Raw genomic sequence first — 22860 nt, 5'->3', positions numbered from 1 at the left:
TTCTAAAAGATAACATCAGCTACTCTTAAAAAGTTGTGTCAATATTAATTTAAAAGGTCTATTACACAAATGCTAGTATTGGTAAATTGATTTTCTTCTTCTAATTCATTTAATTTACAGAATATATAGTATAAATCAGTTTAAATTATGTATATGAACATTTATGTTTCCAATGGTTATTAATCATCCACAAGATGAATGTAAATGACAATTTCACAATGCATGTTTTAAATCTGCAGAACAAAGAGATAAAATCAAATATAATCTAGGTGATAAAAGGTTTCTGCACTGATCATACTGCTAAATCATTATATGCTTTTGAGCAGAACGTGTTTTTTTCCCCAGACTCACTATTGATCTGTGTACTACTTTCTTCCAATAAATGACTTCACATTAAACTCAACTAACTCAGTTAAAGATTTTGTCACCCTGAAAACTTAACCATCTTTGTTTAAATGACTAGAATTTCTATTCTCACATTTCCCCCAGAGTTCAATTAAAATTAGGTCCCCAAATAAAATATATATTTTATATCTACTAGAGTAAACTCAACTCTGATATACATATGGTTTTATAATCCTTATGTTCCAAATAACATCTCATTACCATCATAATTTCACATAATGTCTTTTTAATTATTTGCAGTACAATATTTGCTATGTTTAAAATATGTTGACAATTTAAAAAGTATCTTATGGTTGATTTCAGCTGCTTTACCCACATTTTACATCAGGGGCTTTATTCCTTCTGTTAAAGTGATGACATTTTTGCCTCAAGGAATTTACATGCTAGTGAAAGAAGATGACAATTAAAACATGAACTAACAATGAGAGTGTAATTTCAGATTGTGAGGAATGCTATACAAAGGGATAAAAAAAGAAAGAAGGGTAAACAAAGAGCATGAGTGGAATATTTTATATTGGATGGACGGGGGTATGTAGCTATGTGAGGAGAAAACAAAGTCATGAGAAAGAGTCAAGTAAAGATGGAAAAGAAAAGGCACGTGTTACAACAAATATTATGGTCCTTGCCAGGGACAAACTTGTAACATATGAAAAATAGAAGAAAAAAAAAACCAGAAAGACTGGGACATAGTAAGAAAGAAGAAGAATGTTTTGAGGGGAAGCCACACATGAAGAAATGAAATAAATCATGCCAGCCTTTAAAAAATAGACTTACATGTGATGGCAAATTACATATAAATAAAGGATTTGATTTATTTTGACTTTAGAATGTTCAAACAGTACGACTAAGAGAAACTTGCTAGGGAAAAGAGAAGAAAGCGTATTGTTTATGGCTACTGATTTACTCCAAGGAATGCAAGTACATGTAGTTCAACCATAAAAAATGAGGATTTTGTAATTTATCACAGCAACAGTATAAGTGATGAGACATGGTTGGATTTAAGAGATATATTTTGAAAATAGAGTTGCAGATGAAGTTTAAACTGGTGGCTTAAGGGTAGATGGTCAGTCTAAAATAAATCAAAGATAACTAACTTAATTTGGATTTTCCCTAAAAGCAGGCCTTGGGAATATTAGAATTTCAGATTTTTAATGAATTAATCTCATAAAAGACATGTGAAGGAGTGAAGACAGTGAGACAGAGAAGAAAGAGAAGGCAATAGAAAGATATGCTAATCTTGGAAACTGATTCTTTTGAGATCTCTAGGGGAGTATATAAAATGCCTTTTTACATGTCTTGTATAGCCATATAAAAGACAACACTGGGCAATTTACTCACCAACTTTTCTTCCTCATTTATGAGCAATGGAACATTTGGACATTTAATTCTCCTCTACACACACACTTCTAAGCTATTCTTATTCTGGTCAAGTTGCTACCAAAAGCAATCTGATTATTTTGAAATTTGGGACATCAATATTGGGTAAATAGCAGGGGAGGATGAGGTGTGAAAGACACAACCTGCCCAATATGGTGAAACCCCGTCCCTACTAAAAATACAAAAATTAGTGAGGCATGGTGGTGCCTGCTTGTAACCTTAGCTACTCAGGAGGCTGAGACAGGAAAATCGCTTGAACCCAGGAGATGAAGGAGGTTGTAGTAAGCCAAGATCATGCCACTGCACTCCAGCCTGGGTGACAGAGTGAGACTGTCAAAAAACAAACAAACAAACAAACAAACAAAAAGCATCAAGTAGGCATTCATTAAATATTAGTTGTACAACACGAAGCTTAAAACTACTGACTGGTTAGCTATGCTAAAAGGTGATGGAACATCGAGATGTGAGAAAGTAAAAGTAGGAAGCATGACTAACTTGCTAGAGTTTTTTCTATGGTATAGAACAAAACAGAGCAGTAGCTAGAAAGCAAGGGCTGAATTATTCATCAAGAATGTTACAGCATTCAGTATATCTTCAGAAATGTTCAGAAGAGAGAGAGGAAACTGATAATGTACTACAGGAGTTAATTATAGGAGAAGCCATTCAGTAGGTAAGAGACAGAATACTCTTACCAATTCATGGCCCATGCTTTTAATAAAACTGGAATGAAGGCAAAATTTGTAAGATTCAGAATTTGTAGGTAAGCTAGGATAGTAAAATTTGAGGTGGGGAAATAAGATTGTAATGTTACCGGGTTTATTTTCTTAGTGAAATTAAAAGCATGGTCACATGTTACATTATGAGAGAAAAAGGAGAACTATTTGAAGTAACAGCGGGTAAGAATTAATAACAGTCAATATCCCACAGATCCAGGAAGATCAAAGAAAACCAAAGAAGACAAATGTCAAAATATTTACATATAGTCATTTAATATTTAAACTGCAGAAAACCAGTGATACAGAGAACATCTTGATAGAAATCAGAGGAATAAAATAAATATAAATATACTTTATCTACTGAGTAATAATAAGACTTAGAGTAGTCTTCTTATAAGAAAGCATGAAAGCAAAGTAAGAGTAAGCAAAACATCTAAAGTGCTGATAAAAACAAACAAAACATCCAAACCACCAAACTAGAAATATATTTCCAATGAAATTATTCTTCTATAAAGAAAAATAGTTTTTCAGACATACATGCACATGCACATACACACACACACACACACACACACTCACAACTGAAGGAAATCATCACCAGTAGAACTTCTCTGCAAATATGTTAATAAGAAGTTCTTTAGGGAGATGAAAAATGACATAGACCAGAAACTGAAATCTATCAAACAAAAAAGCAGCAGAGAAAGAAGGCAAATGAAGAAAAATAAACAAAGATGACAATTTTCTTATTCTTAATTTATCTAAAAGATAACGCTGTTTGTAAGGTAATAATAATAACAATGTATTGAAAGATTAAAGCATACAAATAAATGACGTAAATGTGACAACAGTATGTTCAATGATGAAAGGGAAGAACTGGGAATTCATTTATATAAATTACCTTCATTATCCATGAAGTAGGATAATATTAATTTATGACAAAATAAGATTTGTCAAACATGTATATTGGAAATTCTCAAAGAAGTATTACATCATTTTTAAAATGAGTAAGATTCATATGCTAAGGGATGAGATAAGGGAGTCACAAAAAATAATTACAACCAGAAAAGATAAAAACTGAAGGAAAAGAAAAAAAATAATAAATGTGACTAATGGAAATCAGTTACAAACATATTATATAGTAAATATTTTCATCTAAAAATCTACATAAAATTATAGCTCAGAGTTGGTCTTAATGTTAAGACCAAATTAACACATGTAAATTAATACATAATCTGTTAGGTGTTTGGCAGATCCCAGGATTCAATACAGAGTATGTGCAAACAATCTAATGGTACTACAGATGTATGAAAGACTTTCACTGAAAGTATAGGAGAAAAAGTTGCTGAGCTAAATAACTAAAAGGAAAAGAAATTGCACATAAGAATTGTATGTAAGCACTGGACTCTTCTCAGTAAATCTCTTCATGTGGAATTGGGTTAACAATTCTGAAATGCTTATACAAGTATACTGGAAAGGAGCAATTTGGTAAATGAATGGCGGAGGATGGGAATTAGATAGATGACTGTTGGAGGAAACAGCTGCAGATAAGCAAAAGGAAGATGCTAGAATTATCCATGTAATAATATTAGAGTTAGAGTCATCAGTATGAACTAATGCTTAGCTTAAAGTTGATACCGATGATTTTGTATAAATTTATACATATGTGTGTATACATATATACATTTCCTATTCTATCAGCTGAGACTAATAGTAATAAACCCCCAGAAGCAAGAAGTACACCTAACACTAAAATCTGCATTTCTATTTTATTTATTTATGTATTTATTTATTTATTTACTTACTTATTTATTTTTGCAGTAGGATCTCTCTCACCCTTGCTGGTGTGCAGTGGCATGACCATAGGCCTCTGCAGCTTCAACCTCCTGAGCTCAAGGGGTCCTTCTACCTCAGCCTCTCAAATAGCTAGGAATACATGTGTGTGCCACCATGTTTGGCTATATATTTTTTAAATTTTTGTAGAGATGAGTTCTCCCTATGTCGGCCAAGGCGGTCTTAAACTCCTGGCCTCAAGCAGTCCTCCCACTTTGGCTTCCAAGAAGTGCTAGGATTACAAGCATGAGCCAGTATGCGTACCCTAAAATCTTCATGTCTAATGTCATTCTCCAGTAAAAGGAGATAGGATTCATTGAAGAAACAGCTGACTCTAGGACTAGGAAAGAAAAGACACAAGAAGAGCTGGTGCATTTCAGAGTGCCATAATGTAAAGCATGCTCAAAACACAACACACACACACACACACACACACACACACAAATTGATTTTGATACGTCAAAGGCACACAGAAGTCAACTGAAAGAGCTCCCATTGTCTACATCTGAAAAAAGTTGAAGAACAAAATAAAATTGTATTAAAATACAACCCATAATATAAAATATATATCGATCAGTTTATACTGATATAAATAAATAATTCCATAAATAAATTAATGGAAGAGAAGAAACAATCTCCCATGCAGAAGAATCTCAAATAATGTAGGTAGCTCTCAAGAAAGTGGAACATAACTCTAATTATTAGGTGTGAGCTACACATAGAGATGTCCTTCTAGATGATTGTGGTAAAGGAATAAAAAGAATACCTTCAAAGTGCAGAAACCTGACAAAACTACCTCAGCCAGGAGATCAAAGTAAATATCAACAGTGATATGTCAGGTTGATAGTTTGGACTGTTGATATGATGTTCGGGGAAAATGGCACTTTACATCTATGCCTTTCCTCCCCAGATCCCATAACCCTAGTCAAATTATGAGAAAAACACCAGACAAATCCTACTGAATAATATTCTACAAAATGTCTGACAAGTTATTCTCTAAATTGTGAAGGTCATTGAAAACAAGACAAGTGTGAGAAATCGTCAAAATTAAGGTAGCCTAATGCAACATGACAACTAAATACAATGCACTATACTGAATGGGCTTATGCATGAAACATAAAAAGAAAATATGAATAAAGCATGGCATTTACATAATGATAACAATAATAATATAAAAATCAATAGCATTTCAGTAATTACAATGAGTGTACCATGCTTACATAAGAGTTTAATAATAGGGAGAACTTGTAGCAGGGTATGTGGAAATTAGAAACTCTGTATTATGATATCTTCACAGTTTTTCTGCAAATCTAAAATTGTTCTAAAATAGTTTATTCAAAGCAAAAGAATAAATAGTGACGAAATGTGTGATAGAATTTATTTAGATGGTCTTTAGAGAAAAATGATAACTAAATTCAATGTCTCATCCTAGGGTTGGTGGCTTTTTAGGCACTTTGCAGTAGTGACACAGCAATGAATTAAGTCTCAGTAGCAGGCAGAGAGGTCATTTGTTGGCCTCTTTTAAAACCCACAAAGTGGGCGTGGTGGCAAGTGCCTGTAATCCCAGCTACTAGGGAAGCTGATGCACAATAATCTGTTGAATCTGGGAGGCAGAGGTAACATTCAGCCAAGATTGTGCCACTGCACGCCAGCCTGGGTGATGGAGTGAGACTTTGTGTTTTTAACCTTTTTTGAAAAAAAACACACAAAACTATGTGTCACTTAAGAGCCTAATATGTGTGGATACCTCATACTATGCAGAAGAGAAATAGTTATATTCTCTTTATTTTTTGGTTCATAGTTTTATTTTCATAGTTAAAATATAGTACATGTACAACTGTCTATTACAACTGTCTGTAATAGAAAACAGACACTAGAAACATTAAGCTCAAGTAATACAGTACCCATACTATGCCCTCCCCACGACACACATACTAAGTTTAATCCGAACATCATTATTTATACTCATTCAGACACATTTCAGAGATGATTTTCTGAATAAGTCTTTGCTTTTTTACAGCTTTTATCATACAAATTACATTTGTATATTTGGTTGTTTTCCTTCTGCTTTGAATAGTCCTTTTTTAGGTACAGTTAACAGAACAATGTTGTCTGACAGAATGAAAAATGTAATGCTTGGCTTGAAATAAAAGGGAGCATTTAGTGTTGTGGATATGGAAAACAGAATTGGTGTGTATGGCATATTTTTGAGATAATTTATGACTCAAGAAGTTCTTTTCTTTTTTTATTTCATTTTTTATTGTCCCAAGTTTTATTAAGGAAAATTCACTATTTTATTTTCTGATATAACAACTTCAAGTATCCCATTAGTAGAGTGATTTTATTTTTATTTAATGTAGTGGAAAAGAATTAGTTCTTCTGGCATTTGTTACCCGGAACCTTTCTATTTCGGTTTCTATTAGTAAATTCTGATTTTGCCTCGAGGCTAGACAAAATCCAGAATTTGTACAGAGTTTTTTCACATGTAGGGAAGGGAATTGGAAAGTAAATTTGATCTGCTGAGATTTAGATAGGCTTATTATCTTTAACACGTTATGTAGTAAAATATTGACTAAGTAAAACTTTCTGAGGAGAAAAAGAACTTGTATTCTTAAGTTTCATTGCCAAAGTACTTCTAAGTTACTATGTATTTTAAAATAAAATATTGGAAAATATATTACTGTTAATGTGAGATAAAGAAGTAAAATATGTTAATGGGTGTTTTGATGCCTAAGTAGAATACACAATAAATACTTTACAATATTTAAATTGCACATATCTGAAAATCAACGTTAAATATTCAAATACATCTTTAAATATGTCAATAAAACATACTACTTACTGTGTAATATCAATGAAAATGCTAGACATGAGAGTTTGAGGTTGAAGCATGCTCCAGAAAAATTAAGATTTAAAAACATAAAATTGGCCAGAGGGCAGGAAACACCAATAATAAGAAACCAATTGAATTATAAATAAACAAACTGTAGTTGCATATTTTTCATAAACAAGGCACAGGTTAAGTTGTTGGAGTCTCTATCCACTTTTGAAAGAACAGAAAGAAATCAAAAGTCACATTATCCAAGTGAACTAGAAAATATCATAAAGAGGAAGTCAAGGACCCAAAATATTATGACAGAATTAGAACCTGGAGTTACTGCAGGAAATGACCCCATGATTTGTACACATCGTGAATTTTGAATTTTGAATGCCAATGGGACTGGTATAGAATGTATGGATAAAATAGAAGAAGGTAAGGTTAGAGATATGTAGCTGTGAGTCAATAATGAGATCCTTTATAAAATTCTTTGTGTTTTATTTTGAGAAACAAACTTTGTCAACTAAAGTACAGCATTCATATGTAATTTCCTTGGTCTTTTGTCTTATACTTGCCAGTCAAACATCATTTTGCAAAGTTACTTGGTTTATCAGTCTGTTTTCCCACTGCTATAAAGATATTACCCAAGTTATAAACAAAGGATGTTTAATTGACTTACAGTTCTGCACGGCTGGGGAGGCATCAGGAAACTTGCAATCATGGCAGAAGGGGAAGCAGGCACGTATTACATGGCTGCAGGCAAAAGAGAGAGAAAAGTGAAGGAAGAACTTCCAAAAACTTACAAAATCATCAGATCTCGTGAGAACTCAGTCACTATCATGAGAACAGCATGGGGGAAGCTGCCTCCAGATCCAATCACCTCCCTCCCTCAACACATGGGGATTATAGGTTCCCCCCTCAAAACGTGGGGATTAGAATTTGAGATGAGATTTGGGTGGGGACACAAAGTCAAACCATATCACTTGGGTGACTTTACACCATTTTTCTACATTCTTTTAATTAGGTTATATTATGTATTTCTAATAGTTAGATTCTCTTGTTATAGTCTACCTTCCATGCCAGGATTCTCTGACACCTATTTTGACTTTTATTTTTTAATTGCACACGCTAATGTTCACACTTTGTGCTGAAAATTTCTGCGGATGCTGAAAATGCATAGAGTTATATATTTACCACTCCAGTAACACAAAAATATTAGTTCTTTCTTTCTAATAAAACCCCCTTCTCAAACTTCGCACCTTCACAAATCCCTGTCAATCACTGATCTATTTTACGTATCTATAGCTCGACTTTCACATAATGCCATATAAATGAAATCATACAGTATGCAGCATTTCTCCCTGGTTTATTCCACTTAGCACTATTAATCTAAGATGCATTCATATTCCTCCATGAATAAATAGCTAACTTTTTATCATTGAATATTATTCCATTGTATATTTGTACCGTAGTTTATACATTCACTCCAGGTTTGCCTTCTAAAAATGTTTACATACCTATTTTTGTGTAGGCAGAACTTTTTCAGTATGTTGGATAAATATATAGGAATGGGAATACCAAGTATTGTGGTAGGATTATTTCTGAGTATATAAGAAATCGACAAATTCTCTTTCAAATTGCCTTTACCATTTTTGCATTCCCACCATCAATAAATGTGGATTTCTCTTATTCTGCATTTACTCCAGCAATTAGCATCATCGTGTGATTTTCTACAGCCATTCCAATAAGTGGACAGAGATATTAAATTGTGATTTTAACTTGCATTCCTCTAATGATAAATGACGACATGGTCATCTTTCCTATGTTTATATGTCATCTGCATAATTTTCATGAGTGGTTTGTTCATACTTCTTGTCTAATACTTCTTGTCTGTTTTTTCATTTTCTTATTGTTAAGTTTTAGGGGTTTTACTAAATCTTCTAGATAAAAATTGTTTATTGGACATATGAATTTTAAATATTTTCTCCAATATGTATAACTTTTATCTTTTCTTGCCTTATTTGCACTAGCTAGGACTTCCAGTACAATGTTGAAAAAGGGTAATGCCAGAGGATATCTTTGCCTTCTTCTTAATATTTGCGGGTGTACTGGTCAGTATTTTGTGTCAATTTGGCAAGATATCATCATCCCCAGATATTCCACCAAATACTAATCTGGGTGTTATTTGAAGTTATTGTGTAAGTATGATTAACAGCTACAATCTGTTGATTTTAAGTAACACAGATTATCCTTGATCTGGGTGGACCTGATCCAATCAGTTGAAAAACCTTCAGAGCAGAACTGAGGTTATGTGAAGGAAGATATTATGCTTGTGAAGTATACCATCAGCTCCTGTTATAGTTTTCAGCCTCCCCTTCCTGCGAGTCTGTCCTTCTTGGCAGCCTGCCCTATGGAGTGCAAACATGCCTCGTCAGTTCCCACAATAGTATAAGCCAATGTGTATAACACTATCTATCATTTAGTTTTGTTTTTTTTTTTTCTTCCTGGTGGAATCCTGATTAATACAAAGGTATGGAATCCTCATAAAATATTATTGTGAAGACAAGCTTTCAATTTATGCCATTTATTAAGCTATTTATGAAATATTTTAAGCTAGGTTTGACTTCAGGATTATTCATAATTTATTTGTATTTTTAGTTATTTTATAATTGACTAAATCCCATTACAGGCATGTTGGACTTTACAGTCTCAATCTACTTTGTAGCCATGTATGAGACATCAAGTTCTAAATAAATATATTTTAATAGAAGTGCTGAGTCATTAATGACTACATGCCTTCCACCAAGAGGCCAGTCACCACATGGAAACAAAGAACATTAATCTTTATCTGTGGTCAGAGCTAGTCTTCACCGCCAAGTTGACTACTGCTTACAGGAGCCTTAATGCAAGAGAAGGTTTTCCTTTATAGCACATTCCGAACAAGCCAGCAAACAAATAAAGCATAAAAAATTTGAATTAAAAAAATTGTAATGAATTTTGACATACAATTTAAATCTCTGGCAAAGAATTAGTATTTTCAATTGAAAGAGTACTGTTTTGCAAAATGTCTTAACATCTGTTATGTACAGACCATTCCCAGATTATCTGAATATTTTCATTGAAAGCAAGCATAATTTGCAGTTTCTCCATCGTTGATTTTTTAAATTAATGATTATATATAATTGAATTAATAGATGTATACATCTTATTTCTATTTAAGTTATTAAAATATTGCTATCAAGTGTTTTAATTGATATGGCAGACTTATAAACTACTGAAATTGTTTTTAAAAAATTTCAAATGGAAATATAAATGTCAAAAATACAAATTTTTTGAAAAAGGAAATAGTCATTACTTAAATAGGCAACAAGTTTAGAGGTTCTATATCATCCATTTTATATCTATATTTTACTTGTGACTTTACTGGAATGTATTGTCCTTGTTATAATTTTGTCCTGAAATAATTTTAATTCACATATGCTTATAGGTTCTCATATATCCTAAGTATTATATATATATAAATTTCATATTATTGACCCAGAAATTAAATGAGGTCTCAGTCTCAAATATTTCAGAAGTACTAAGATATGTCGGTTCTCTGGGGGAAAAAAATGCTCATACTTAAATGTACATTTACAATTTTTCAGAGGTGTTTCCTTCCTATTTTACAATACAAAACATGAAAACTATAATTTTCATTTCTTGAAATAAACATTTTTAAGAAGATAGCATTTTAGGTTTGGACAATGTGTTATATCTTGCGTGTCATTTTGCATAAGATGTACTGGTTCCATAGCTTTTCCTTTAATATAATTGAAGCTATGGAACCAGTACATCTTATGCAAAATGACACGCAAGATATAACATATTGTCCAAACCTGAAATGCTATCTTTTTTAATTAAATGATGCAGGAGATTACATAGATTACAAAATATATTCATCTCCACTTTAATATTGTTTATTTAGAATTCCTTTACTAAGCCTTAAGTTTAAATCTTCCCACAATTTGGCATATTTTTTTTATCATCCCAAATTAACTATCAACTAGTTGTTGCACACACAAAACATATTCCTGCCTTGAGAATTTGTCCATGCATTTTTTCTACCTTATACGTCCAGCTTCTCAAATATAGTCACTCCTGTTCCAACTCATATTCAAAATCTCTCCATACTACCAGACAGAAATCAAATAACATCAAGTTGCATAAAGCATACTCCTGAGTAAAGGGAGAGCTCATTAAGTTCTTTTATCAAAACCAGTACTTTACAATTTTGTACTACACTTACGATGCACTTCCAACTTTTTATTGCAACCATTTGTATAAAAATTCTCATAATATACTGTACAATTTTTAGGGCAGTTTCTCAAATTTCATGCTGTATTCTACTGCATGGAATAGTCACACAAAATGAGTAAGAATTAAAGTACATATAGATATCGAGGCAAGATCGTTTGTGTAGTTAATGATTAAAAAATGACTATATCCAGCAGCTCTTATATAGAGTTATGGCCTAAAGGTTATTTACTAAATACTTTATTTCTAGGGAACAAAGATTTCGATCACATGTGACACTTGTAGATCTTTTATCTTTTACTTTTATTTTAAAATTTCAACTTTTACTTTAGATTCACGGAATTCAACTGTAGGTTTGTTAACTGGGTATATTGCAGGATGTTGAAGTATGGGGTACAATTGTTGCCATCTCCCAGATACTGAGCATAGTAATCAAGAGTCTTTCAATCTTTGTCCCCCCCTACTCCTTCCCTCTCTCTTAGTCCACAGTGTCTATTGTTGCCCTCTTTATGTCCATGAGTTCCCAATGTTTTGCTCCCACTTATAAGTGAAAACATATGGTATTTGGTTTTCTGTTCCTGTGTTAGTTCACTTAGGATAATGACATCCAGGTGCATTCATGTTGCTGCAAAAGACATGATGTTGTTCTTTTTGTAGTTACATAATATTCCATGATGTATATGTACTACATTTTACTTTTCCAGTCTAGCATTGATAGGCACCTAGGTTGTTGATTCCATGTATTTGCTATTCTGAACAGGGATGTTATGAACATACATGTTCATTAATCTTTTCGATTGAATAATTTAATTTCCTTTGAATGTATATTCAGTAATTAGATTGTTGGGCCAAATGGTAGTTCTGTTTTAAGTTATTTGAGAAATTGCCAAACTGCTTCCCAAAGTGGCTGAACTAATTTACATTCTCACCAACAATGTATAAGCATTCCCTTATCTCTACAGCTTCCCCAGCATCCATTGTATCTTGACTTTTTAATAATAGTCATTCTGATGGTCTAAGACGGTATCTCATTGTGGTTTTGATTTGCATTTCTCTGATGATTAGTAATGTTGAGCATTTTTCAATGTCCATTCACTGCTTCTATGTCTTCTTTCGAGAATTGTATTTTCATGTCTTTTGTCCATTTTTTCAGTGGGGCTGTTTTTGTTTTTTTTTTTCTCACTGATTTGCTTAAGTTTGTTATAGATTCTGAATATAAGACCTTTATTAAATGCTTAGTTTGTGAATATTTTCTCCCATTCTTCAGGTTGTCTGTTTAATCTATTGATAGTTACTTTTGCAGTGCAGAAGATTTTTTAGTTTACTTATTTCCACTTGTCAATTTTTGTTTTTGTTGCAACTAATTTTTGAGAATTTAGTCATAAATCATTTCCCAGGGCTGGGGTCCAGAATACTGATTCCTAGGTTTTCTTCAAGGATTCTTATAGTTTTGAGTTCTTACATTTAAATATTTTATCCATCTTGAGTTAATTTTGGTCTATGATGAAAGGGAGGGGTCCAATTTTATTCTTCTGAGTATGACTAGCCAGTTTTCCCAGTGTCATTTATTGAATAGGGAGCCCTTTCCTCATTGTCTTTTTTTGTTGACTTTGTTGAAGATCAGATGGCTGTAAGGTTGTAATATTATTTCTGGGTTCTCTATACTGTCTCATTCATCTCTGTCTTGGTCAATAGAATACCTGCAAACTGAATCCAGCAGCACATCAAAAGGAATAGGATCCTGTCATTTGTAACAACATAGGTGAAACTGGAAGTCATTATGTTATGTAAAACAACCCAGGAACAGAGACAAACTTTGGATGTTTACATTTATTTGTGAGATGTAAAAATCAGCACAACTGAACTTATCAATATAAGGACTAGAATAATGGTTACTAGAGGCTGAAAAGGGTAGTGAGGGTTGGTGCAGGGGATATGGGAACGGTTAATGAGAACATAAAATAGAATAGATGAATAAGATATAGGACCTGTTAGCACAACAGGGTGACTATAGTCAACAATAATGTAATTGTGCATTTAGAAATAACTAGAAGAGTATAATTGAATTGTTTGTAATACAAAGGGTAACATGCTTGAGGAAGTTCATATCCAATGTAGCCTGACGTGACCACTACACACTGAATGCCTATATCATAATATATCTTGTACCCCATAAATACATACGCCTACTATGTATCCACAAAATTTAAAAAATAAATATATGTATAAATAAATATATGTATATATTTAACACTACTAAACTATACACTTAGAAATGGTTCAGGTGATACATTTTATGTTACATATTTTTTACTATAATAAAAACTGCATTACTGAAGCTTCTCAAAACTTCCTAAAATTGTAATAAATTTAAATCATTAAAAATGAAAAAAAATTGGCCATATTTTCCAAAATAATCTATAGATTCAGCACTATACCTAGCAAGATACCAACATCATTTTTCATGGAATTAGAAAAATGTATTCATATAGAACCAAAGAAGAGCTTGGGACTAGTCAAAGCAATCCTAAGCAAAAAGAACAAAGCTGAAAGCATCATATTACCCGACTTCAAACTATACTATAAGGCTATGGTTATGGTAACCAAAACTGCATGGCACTGGTTTATTTTTTAAAAGCAAAACAACAACAATAACAACAACTTTGAAATGCATAGCCCCGATAATTAAAAACATACTAGATTTATTTGTCTTTGCTGCTACTAATATTTATTCCAATATTTTACCACCTTTAGAAACCCTTCATTCACTCAGAACTATATTGTTATTTGCAGCCATGAACAAGAAGTTTCTCAGAAGACATACTTTTCATTTTCATCACAATTTTAGGTGAAATACACTCCCCTCTGCCCCACAAAACACGTCTATAGAACCAAAAATGAAATAATACAATAACTTTTTATGATGCAAATTAGGTTTAGTTGAGATAAAATTGATATTTTGCTGTGGAACTCCTAGATATGTTTTAGCAAATAATTGTTTACACCAGTTTATAATGATAGAGTAAAAGGGGTTATTTCTACCACAATTAAATAAACCGTTCTTGGGTCTATCCTTCTCATAAACAAAAGTCTTTTTCTCATATTACTTTTCCTCTGGAGTGTTTCTATTTCATTGATATACATCAACCAAAACTTCACTGCACACAGTATTCTAGTAGACTAGACACATGGGTTTATGAGAGTAATATGCAAGTTGTTTTGTTCATAATGCTCCTTGTAACAAATCCCACCATTTTGTTGGCCATTTTGGCTACAGCAGCTCATTGGAATGTGGTCCTTCAGAAGAGTCTGCCAAATCTCCTTCTATTTCATTTTCTAGATTTGTTACACATGGTCCAATGCCTATTACAACCTAAGTACAACATACTTCTGACTATTGGTTATAACAATGTTCCTTCTCTAAAAATTCCTTAAATATATTTCAATAATACTATACTGGTTCTAGGTATTATGGGCATTTTTCTAAAACCAAACAAATGATATGACACTAAATAACTCCTTGTGATCTAAGTGCTTTTTGGGTTTGGGTTAAATTTATTTTCATTGGGATTTGGCTTAAGACCACAAGGTCTACTTTTTAGAGGAAATACAGGATCACCAGTAGCTATCAAGGACAGATTTTCTCTTCAGGCCTCTGGCTATATCCCACATTAGTCAATGTCAAGCAAAAAACTACGGCAAGATATTTTTTAAAAAGGAATTTAGTGCTTTATTGCTGAAAAAGTATGTGATAGAGTTTTTAAATATAATGTATACCATATTGTTCTTACTGTCTAAAATCTGAAATAACCTAAAATGTCCTTAGAGTCCATTAATTACATCATTATTTATATAGTGTTCATTTATACATAAAAATATCTTTTTCTGTTATGTGCTCTGAAATGAGCTATGAGCAAGAAATGCAATTCCAAATAAGTAATTTTACTTGCCCTCTAGAATTTAAAGGTCTAATGGGAGAGACAGCACCATAAGTAAATAATTGCTAAAAGGTAATAAGTGTTATCTTAGAAGTTTGTACAAGAATTACAGAAGGTTAGCAAAGGGATCCACTAACATAACTTCCATAATAGGAATTTATCCATAGGATAAGCATAAAATATGAGAGAAGAAACACAGCATAGAACCTATTTTACACATGAGCTATAGTGGTGTTTAGAAAAATAAGTTATGGATTCTTAAATATTTTAAATATAAGCAAAGTTATGTTTCTATTTGCATCTAGGTAAGTGTACGTGTGCACATGAACATATGTGTGTGTGTGTATATGGTGTCTTTTTGTTATTTGAACCACTTACAAGCGAAATTTCAATATGTATGAGATTATTGCTCCATCAGTCGAATTACCCATGTACATTCCCCATTTTAGGTTCAGTAGCATCCTGTTAATTTTCATTTAAAAAATTAGTATATTACGAATGTTGTTTAAACTTCTGGGGAGTTCATTGAGACATTTTTTTAAAGTTGCAATCTAAGTCTACCTTGTGTTGATAAAACAGAATACCACAGACTGGGTAACTTCTAAAGAAAAAAATATTCGGCCGGGCGCGGTGGCTCAAGTCTGTAATCCCAGCACTTTGGGAGGCCGAGGCGGGTGGATCACGAGGTCAGGAGATCGAGACCATCCTGGCTAACATGGTGAAACCCCGTCTCTACTAAAAATACAAAAAACTAGCCGGGCGTGGTGGCGGGCGCCTGTAGTCCCAGCTACTCGGAGGCTGAGGCGGGAGAATGGCATGAACCCGGGAGAAGGAGCTTGCAGTGAGCCGAGATTGCGCCACTGCACTCCAGCCTGGGCGACACAGCGAGACTCCGTCTCAAAAAAAAAAAAATATATATATTCATTAGAGTTCTTGAAGCCAGGAAGTCCAAGGTCTTGGCGCTATCTAATAAGGTCCTTGTTGCTACATCATCCCATGGATGATGAAAGTGAAATAGCAAAAAAGTCCATCTGAGAGCAAGAGGGTGGAGTAGGGTGAGCTCACTTTTATCAGAAATTTATTTCTGCAATAATGTCATTAATCCACTCACGAAGGTGGATCCCTCATGACTTAATCAGTTCTTAATACTGCCACAGTGGAGATTACATTTCCACATGGCTTTTGGAGGGGGCATTCAAGACATAGCATATTCTTAAAAAGTACATTGATTCTAATCATTTATGGGATCAACAATTGTATATGTTGTGATCCGTTTCCTTAAAAGAGTAAATACAATGAAAAATGACATGTGATAAGAAGATAATGGCTTAATATGTTATTCCAACTTCGCAGTATTACAGTGTCTAAATGTAATAGACACTTTACATCCGTTTAACGGATGCATTAATTTGCAAATTCTATAATGGTGGTCCATTTTGGCCTATATATAATCTCCAATCAGACTTTACAGTCAGCCATTTTTAAATCATTTTTGTTCAGAACAAATAATGGCTCCATGGGGAAAGTAGTGAGATAGAGAAGAAAGAGTGCTTGTCTTGGTTTAAATCTTGGCTCTGCTTCTTACTTCTTGATGTTTGGTTAAACATCAAATTATCTAGAACCCTTCTTTCTCTTTGGATATGGCGTATGTTTAAAACATGAGAATTTAAGGAAGAAACAAATGAGTTTCATAATGTCACCAGTAGTCTTTTCCTCTACACTCTTTTTCAGCTTTCTAATTTTTTAAGTATTTCCTGATCATTAGCTTTCTTCAAGCTAAACCCATATTATGACATGTTTTGTGGATTACCTTTCTACCTCTTCTTCACTCTCATTATCTAATGGCTTTCTTTTTCTTTCCTGTATGTCCTTCTGCCTCACATGTATCTTTCCACAGTAATGTTTATTTTGCTAATAGATAAGACAAGGTAGATAAAGGTAACTGAACTTTGGATGTAAGCTATTTTAACTGGGGTAAGATGATCTCTCATTATTGTTTTGATTTGCATTTCTCTGATGATCAATAATATTGAACACCTTTTTATATGTCTGTTTGCTGTTGTATGTCTTCAAGCAATGATGCCTATTCATATCTTTTGCCCATTTTTTGAACAGATTAATAGGCTTTTTCCCCTGGAGTTGTTCGAGCTCCTTATGTATTCTGATTATTAATTCCTTGACACATGGGTAGTTTCCAAATATTTTCTCCCATTCTGTGAGCTGTCTCTTCACCTCGTTGATTGTGTCTTTTGCTGTGCTGAAGCTTTTTAACTTGATGGGATTCCATTTTTCCGTTATTGTTTTGGTTGCCTGTGCTTGTGGGGTATTGCTCAAGAAATGTTTGCCCAGACCAAAGTTATGGAGATTTTCCAAAAAGAGTTTTCTTTTAGTAGTTTCATAGTTTGAGGTCCTAGATTTATGTCTTTAATCCAATTTTATTTTTGTATATGGTCTCATTTCATTCTTCTGCATATGGATATACAGTTTTTTCAGCACCTTTTATTGAAGATCTGTCTTTTCCTCAATGTAAGTCTTTGGCATTTTCTCAAAAATGGGTTTACTGTAGTTGTGTGGATTTGTTTCTAGGTCCTGTCTTCTGGTCTATTGGTCTGTTTTTATGCCCGTAACTTGCTGTTTGTGGTTACTAAAGCACTATAGTAAAATTTGAAGTCAAGAAATGTGATTCCTGCAGTTTTGTTCCTTTTGTTTAAGACAGTTTTGGCTATTCTGGGTCTTTTGTGGTTACATATAAATTTTTGGATTGTTTTCTCTATTTCTGTGAAAAAATGTTTTTGCTGTTTAGAAAGGAATTGCATTGAATCTGTAGATTTTTTGGGGTAGTATGAACATTTTAACATTTTCGTGATTCTTCCAATCCACGGTGTCCCCTTCAATTTCTTTTCTGATGTCTTCATCAATTTATTTTATCAGTGTTTTATAGTTTTCATTTTACAGAAATTTCACTTTTTAGTTAATTCCTAGGCATTTAATTTTATGTGTGGCTACTGTAAATGGGATTACTTTTTCAAAATTCTTTCTCACATTGTTCACTTTTGGTACATAGAAATGCTACCAATTTTTGTATGTTGATTTTCTATCTTGCAACTTAATAAATTTATTTATCAGCTTTAATAGTTTTCCTGTTGAGGCTTTAGATATTTTCAAATATAAGATTATATCATCTACAAACAAGGAAATTTTGACTTTTCTTTTACAATTTAGATGCTCTTTACATTTTTCTCTTGTCTGATTGCTCTAGCTAGGACTTCCAGTACTATGTTGAATATCAGTGGTGACAGTGGGCATCCTTGTCATGTTTCAGATCTTAGAGGTAAGGCCTTCACTGTTCCCCATTCAGTATAATACTATCTGTGAATCTGTCATATATGTCTTTTATTATGTTGAGGTATGTTCCATCTATCCCCAGTTTTTTGAGGATTCTTATCATAAAGGGATGTTGAATTTTATTAAAGGCTTTTTCAGCATCAATTGATCACATGGCTTTTATCCTCGTTTTGTTGATATGTTATATTACATTGTGTGTGTGTGTGTGTGTGTGTGTGTGTGTGTTTAAAAATGTTTTATTGAATATTTTAACATGTTGAAGAAGGGGTTTAGTATCTGTCATCAGTTAAAATTGAAGTGGCAATAGCTAATTTATCCCCTGTTTTATTGGATCTTTTTCTCTCTTTTTCTTCTTTTATTTTAATTTCAGGGTAACATGGGCAGGCTATGCAGGTTTGTTACATAGGTAAAAATGTACCATGGTAGTTTGCTGCACACATCATCCCATCACGTAGGTATTAAGCTCAGCATGCATTACTTATTCTTTTAGATACTCTCCCTCCCCCACCACCCAACCTCCCACAGGCCCCAGTGTGTGTTGTTCCCTGCCGTGTGTCCATGTGTTCTCATCATTCAGATCCCACCTATAAGTGAGAAGATGTGGTGTTTGGTTTTCTGTTCTTGCATTGGTTTGCTGCCTATAATGGCTTCTAACTCCATACATGCTCCAGCAAAGGACATGTTCTTATTTCTTTTCATGGATGTATAGTATTCCATAGTGTACATGTACCATATTTTCTTTATCTAGTTCATCATTGATGGGCATGTAGGTTGATTCATGTCTTTGCTATTGTGAATGGTGCTGCAGTGAACATATGCACATCTTTTAAAAGCATGATTTATATTTTGAGGGGTATATACCCAGTAATGAGATTGCTGGGTCAAATGGTATTTCTGCTTCTAGGTGTTTGTGAAATTGCCACTCTGCCTTCCACAATGATTAAACTAATTTACAATCCCACCAACAGTGTAAAAACGTTCTTTTTCTCTACAACCTCACCAGCCTCTGTTGTTTTTCGATGCTTTAGTAATAACCATTCTGACTGATGTGAGATAGTATCTCATTGTAATTTATGATTTGTGTATATTGATATCATTTGCAACTTAATAGGTTGTATGTAGCTAGAAATTTGTCTGACTGGTGTGAGATGGTATGTCATTGTGGTTTGATTTATGTAGATTGATATGAGTTTACAACTTAGAAAGTTTTATGTAGCTAGAAATCTATTTTTTGTAGATTTTCCAATTTATTGGCATATAATTGCTCATAGTAGTCACTAATGATCCTTTGAATTTCTGAAGTATCAGTTGTAAGGTCTCTTTTTGCATTTCCAATTTTATTTATTTGCATCTTCTCTCTTGTTTTCTTAGTCGGACTAAAAATTTCTCAATTTTACTTAACTTTTCCAAAAAACCCACAACTTTTTGTTTTACTTTAGTATTTTTTATTTCAATTTCATTTATTTACGCTCTGATCTTTATTATCTCTTTTCTTCTACTAATTTTGAGTTGGGTTTACCCTTGCCTTTCTAGTATTTTAAGATGCACCATTAAATTTTTCATTTGAAGTTTTTCTTCTTCTTTGATGTAGAAACATATAGCTATAAAATTCCCTCTTAGTACTGCTTTTGCTGTATCTCATAGGTTTTCATATGTTGTGTTTCCATCATCAATTGTTTAGATAAATTTTTCAATTTTCTTCTTAATTTCTTGACTTACCACAGGTCATTCAAGAGCATATTGTTTAGTTTCCGTGTGCTTGTAAACTTTCCAAAATTCCTCTTGTTGTTAATTTCTAGTTTTATTTCACTGGGGTCAGAAAACATGATTGATATTTTTTTAATTTTTTGCATGTTTTCAGATTTGTTTTGTGACCTAACATACGGTCTATCATTGAGAATGATCCAAATGGTGATGAAAGGAATGTGTATTCTGCAGTTCTTGGATGAAATGTCCTATAAATATCTATTTGACCCATTTGTTTTATACTGTAGATAAAGTCTGATATTTCTATATTGATTTTCTTTCTGGAAGATATGTCCAGTGCTAAAAGTGGGGTTTGAAGTCTTCAGTTATTATTGTATTGGGGCCTATCTCTCTCTTTAGCTCTAATGATTTTTTTAATACATCTGGGGGCTCCAGTGTTAGGTGCATGTCTATTTAAAATTGTTATATTCTCTAGTTGAATTGGCCCCTTTATCATTTTATAATGACCTTCTTTGTCTCTTCTTACAGTTATTGTCTTGAAGCTTATTTTGTCAGATATAAGTATCGTGACTTGTGCTCTGTTTTGGCTTCCATTGATGTGGAAAATCTTTTCCTCTCCCTTTTTTTTCCAGTTCATATGTGTCTTCGTAGGTGAAATGTGTTTCCTGTAGGAAACATATCAATGAGTTTTGTTTTTTCATTCATTCATCTAGCATATGTCTTTTAATTGTAGAATTTAGCCCACTTGCATGCAATTACTATGGATAAGTAAGATCTTACTCCTGCAATTTTGTTATTTGTTTTCTGGTTCTTTTATGATCTTATGTTCCTTCTTTCTTTTCTTCCTGTCTTCCTCTAATGAAGGTGATTTTCTCTGGTAACATTTAGTTTTGCGCTTTCTATATTTTATGTATCCATTGCATGTTTTTGCTTTGAGGTTACCATGAATGTTATTACGATCTTATAACCCATTATATTAACCTGGGAACAACTTAACAACTATTTGCATAAACAATAAACCAAACAAGCAAAAAAAATAAACTAATAATAACTCTATGGTTTAATTTCAACCCCCTGCTTTTTAACTTTTTCTTGTTTCTACTTATATCTTATTGTGCTGTATCTTCAAAAGTTGCAGTTATTATTTTTGACTGGTTCATAATTTAGTCTTTTTACTTAGGATAAGAGTAGAGTAGTTTACACACCACAATTACAATGTTATAGTATTCTGGGTTTTTCTGTGTATAACTATTACTAGTTAATTTTGTACCTTCAGGTGATTATTTATTGCTCATTAATTTTTCTTTCTGATTGAAGTATTCTCTTTAGCATTTCTTGTAGGGAGACCTGACATTGGTAAAATTACCTCAGCTTTTGATCGTCTTGAAAAGTCTTTTAATAATTCTTCTAGTGTGAAGAGTATTTTCACCAGATATCCTATTCTAGAGTAATAGTTATTTTTCTTCCACACTTTATGCCATATCCCTCTACTGGCCTGTAAGATTCCATCTTAAAAGTTTGCTGATGTATTGGAGCATCATTGTCTGTTATTTGTTTCTTTTCTCTTTCTGCTTTTAGAATTCTTTCTTTTATCCTTGACCATTGGGAGTTTGATTATTAAATGCCTTGACATTGACTTCTTTGGGTTAAATCTGCTTGGTGTTCTATAACCTTCTTGTACTTGGATATTTATATCTTTCTCTAGGTTTGGGAAATTCTCTGTTATTATCCCTTTGAATAACTTTCTACCCTTATCTCTTTCTCTACCTCCTTTTTAAGGCCTGTAACTCTTAGATTTGCTCTTCTGATGCTATTTTCTAGAACCTGTAGGTGTGCTTTATTGTTTTTACTTTTTGTTCTTTGTCTCCTCTGACTGTATATTTTCAAATAGTCTGTTTTTAAGCTCACTAATTATTTCTTCAGCTTGATCAATTCCACTATTAAAATACTCTGATGCAATATTCAGGATGCCTATTAAATTTTTCAGCTTCAGAATTTGTGCTTGATTCTGTTTAATTCTTCTAATCTCTTTGTTAAATTTGTCTGATAGAATTCTAAATTCTTTCTTGGCATTCTCCTGAAATTCTTGGAGTTTCCTGAACACAGCCATTTTATATTCTCTTTCTGAAATGTTGCAGATCTCTGTTTCTCCATGATTGGTTCTTTGTGCCTTATTTAGTTCATTTGGTGATATAATGTTTTCGTAGATGGTGTTGATGCTAATAGATGTTCTGCGGTGTCTGGGCACTGAAGTGTTAGGTATTTATAGTAGTCTTTACTTTCTGAGCTTATTTATAGTCATTCTTATTTAGTAGAGCTTCCAGATATTTGAAAGGACTTACATGTTGTTATCTAATCACTATGTGCTTTAAGGGGCACCCCAAGCCTAGTAAAACTGTGGTTCTTGTAGACTCATAGAGGAAACACC

The sequence above is a fragment of the Theropithecus gelada genome, chromosome 3 (genome assembly GCF_003255815.1).
Source record: "Theropithecus gelada isolate Dixy chromosome 3, Tgel_1.0, whole genome shotgun sequence".
Classification (NCBI taxonomy): Eukaryota; Metazoa; Chordata; class Mammalia; order Primates; family Cercopithecidae; genus Theropithecus; species Theropithecus gelada.
This window is presented reverse-complemented; position numbering follows the sequence as displayed.